The 4,087-nt window shown below is 33.8% G+C and overlaps 1 pseudogene; it reads right to left on the reverse strand.

Moving 5' to 3' along the window:
* Positions 1-1,898: 1,898 nt before the first annotated feature.
* LOC145049462 (COMPASS-like H3K4 histone methylase component WDR5B pseudogene) lies at positions 1,899-3,766 on the reverse strand (annotated as a pseudogene).
* Positions 3,767-4,087: the final 321 nt, after the last annotated feature.

Consider the following 4,087-nt stretch of genomic DNA (forward strand, 5'->3'; position numbering starts at 1 on the left):
CAATTCTCTTCAATTGGTATCAGAGCCCCGAAACAAGATCCGAAGCCCCGAGGATCCCGAAGAGCGTTATTCCCGAGCCGAAGCTCTGCCCGCGAGGAGTCCGATTTTTGTGAAGATCTTCCAGATCTATCATAGTATACTACTTCTGCAAGTCGTAGTGTTGTCCGATCATCTTCTGATAAAGTGAGTGTATAGTCACTTTCATTCCAACACATTATTATGAAGTATTTTATATAAAATACGTGCTATGTGTATATATTTGGTTCTTATATGTGTGAATGTATATTCACTCTCTTCTATCTCATACATCTGATTTATTCTCTATGAAATACGTGTTATGTGTCTGTGCCTCATCTGTTATGTGGAATATGAATTGATTAAAGCATGCTATACAAGTTTTAAACTATGTATAAAAATGTATATTTTTATCTACTAATATGTTGGGTAGAACATGGGTAGATAGTTGGTGTGTAATAAACAGATGAAAGGCCTCGATGTTGTTTTGATTTAGTCATCTAGCGGAGTTTAGATGACGACCACGGACTTTTCTAGACAGTCTTGTGGAACACTAGCAGGCTCGCCACCTGTAGGTGTTAATGAACTTGGGTGTTCATTCACTGTACTCCATCCCCCCCCCCCCCAATGGTTACCTTATTTGACATATATTGCCGGGAAACCTCCGAATGCATGTGTTGTCGCCCCGATGAAATATTCTTAGACTAGGTCCCTTGTGTTAGTTATTTTAGGGACATAAAGTGAGAATAACGAGAATGAGTAATTGGGTTATAGTTGGTTGATGAATATTAATTTAATTATTTATTGTGGGTTGAAAACCCTATATGCTCACCAGGCTCCCAAGCCTGACCCACTCAGTTTCTTTGTATTACAGGAAGTGGCGCGAGGGCATAAGATGGAAAATCATCAAGTTGTTTTGTTTACAAGTCTGTATATGTATATATTTCTTGAATGACTTGTAATGTTATCGTTTATGCTTTATGGTCTGTATCGGAACATGACATCCCGGGTTTTGATTATATAACGAAAATACATTTCTTTATGAAATGCTTTGGTAAATATTATTTTATCACGTTTTGTTTTTGGGAACAAATTCCGCATCTCTTTTAAAATCAAAAGGATTTACTCTGAAAATGTTTAAAAAACATAAATGAAACCGGTCTTTTCTGGCCGAGATTTTGGGGATGTCACAGATAACGAGATAAAAACGATGATCTTCAAGTTATAATATGTGAACGAGCTTGTATCCTACGAGTATTTAACACACGATATTGTGGGTAAATTAGTTGAATTAATATGTAAGTGTTATAAAAACACTAGATTAAGCAAGGGTACTTACAAGGTTTTCTAAGAATCAAACTATATAAAATAGTTTTCAGGGAAAGTTTGATAACGTTCATGGGAATGTCTTGTTGATGTTCTTGGGAAAGTTTGAAGATTTGAAGGTGTTCTTATGAACTTTGAGAGAAAATGTAAAGAATTTTGAAGATGGAAATGAGAAATGAGGTGATGATTTCGGTTATACATATATAAGTGATGTGACATTTGCATTGGAGTGTGTATTTTATCACATTGGAAGAAGTGCCACCGTATAAGGTGGGTGTTTTCGGCCTATCCCCACCAAAATCACCTTGATTTCGGTCCAAGCTCTAACCGAGAACCAAGGTTTTCGGTCTTGCATGTTCTCGGCCTAGGGGTTCTCGGTCAAAGGCAAGATTTCGGTCTTGGTGATTTTTGATCCCTAAAACCGAAAACCTCAAAAGCAATATGAATTTTCATGATTTAATTTTAACTATTTGACTTTTTGGCATAATTAACTTTTGGTTTGACATGTTTGACTTTTATTGACCCGAAATAACCGGTTGTTGCATCATTCCATCACACTATGTGTAAAGGGTGTGAACGCAATGAACAAGCTTTGAATTATTGATAGCAAAGAGATGAAAGAAGAATTGACTAACCAATGTACTATCCAGTGTACCAACAAGGATGAATTTTCCATTTAGGGAAAAATTGGCAAAGCTAATAGGGGGTTTTCATCATCGATCAGTGTCTTCATACATGCCTTGTGGATGCATCCTAAGTCCTGCACAATCCATTGTAACTACTAGACATGATTAATGTCTTATCCCGATTGGAGTTCACAACAGTTACAAGATTAGAATGTGTCAGAATCATCTTCAAGCATTTGCCAGATTTCACGTCCCAAAACCTAACTGTCTCATCGAAGGAACTAGAGACAATCATGTTCGATTGAGGATTGTAATTTACACTAAAGACATAATTTGTATGTCCAGTTAGGGTATTTACGAGTGAGTTAGTGGATACATCCTAGAGGCGGACGATATTGCCATTGAAAGCGGTGGCAAGATACCGAGCGTCAGAGGAGAATATGACGTCTGATTATGTGCAGGTGGTCTTGTTGGCGGAAGAGGTAACGATTAACTTGCCATCGTAAGAGAATTTGACATTGGAGATGAAACATTTGTGGCCAGTGAAGGTATGCTTTATCTTGTAGGGTTTTAGGTTCTTCCGATGAGGCCATTGTTGAGTGAGAGGCAGATTTTGTAGTTCCTCTCTAAACCTTGACGAGAGAGAGAGAGAGAGAGAGAGAGAGAGAGAGAAACTCTTTATATATTAAATAATTGTATTTTCTTTTATCTATTTTTAATAACAAAAGACTTCATAAATAGTCCCTGTTTTGTGAAATAACGGAAATGTCTTTCTATTAACGGTCAAAAGTTGACGATGTCAACTAAAATGACCACTTATTAATAGTTTTGAATCCACAGAGACCATCTATCAGGTTTTAGAACTTAAGGACTAAACTACAGATTTCAGAAGACATATCACATAGACCATTTATGAAGTTTTTTCTTAGTTTAACTACATAAATATATTTGAACTCCTAGTATATATTACGTTATATCAACAAAAGTAAAATTGGATAACAAATTAAAATGCAAACTTGTAGTAAGTTCTAATTTGTAAGTAGTCAATTAAAAAATTCACATAAATGAAACTCATATATAAAGTTGAAACGGTGGTGGATTTAAAGTAATATTGAAATTTTTTATCTAAATGAAAATATGAAAATAATTATACCATAAAATATAAAAAGATCTAGAAGAAAATTGAGATGATTGATATATAAGGTGAACGTAACACCTTATCTCTTATCCTTCACCCAAATGCGTCCCACCATCAATGGCCATCATAAAAAAGTAACCATAAATTTTATATTTTATTTATCTTGATAAGAATTTACAAAGAAAACGATCTCTTCAAGTTGTTAGTGTTTGGGACAAATATAACATTTAAAAAAATTATGCGGTATGGTAGTTGTGTGTGCTTTGTTAAAATAGTCTTATTCAATATGATTATTTAAGTCATTATGTGTTGAGTTTTTATGGTATATTTTTCATGTGGTTGATCTTTTAAACATGTAAAATGTAAAATATATATATATATATATATATATATATATATATATATATATATATATATATATATATATATATATATATATATATAATTATTTACAATTTATATTTAATTAAAAAATAAAATAAAAAATCTCACCTCACCCCACTCATCCCAAATAAAACCACATTAGATTAAACTTTATTTCCATCTCGTCGTCCACAACTCTTCATCTCCGGTCCAGAACAATCGACTTTTGTCATTGTCATCGTCGGAAAAACATGGGCATTGTGTATTAGATAACCATCATGAGTGTAGAAGTCGTCATCGTTTAAGAACCGCCGCACCACCCCGCAGGGGCGGCTCAATCAGTTTGAGGCTCTAAACGAACCAAAATTTTGATGCCCTTTATACTCACGTTATACTGTAGTAAAAGTTGTCATCCTCATATCTTTGTAATCTCTTTAACTCTTCAACGAGGACCTAAACAAAATCAAGATATTTAGTGTAGACATTATTACCTTAAACTAAAATTTAGCATCTTCCAATTTATAACACCTAATTAAATAATTATGTACTATGTTCATATTTTTAAAATGTGTATTTCGAGTAAGTTAACTTTTAATCATAATATTAGATATAATTAACG

Source organism: Lactuca serriola, chromosome 5, assembly GCF_051521515.1.
Source record: "Lactuca serriola cultivar US96UC23 chromosome 5, Lser_US96UC23_V15, whole genome shotgun sequence".
NCBI lineage: Eukaryota > Viridiplantae > Streptophyta > Magnoliopsida > Asterales > Asteraceae > Lactuca > Lactuca serriola.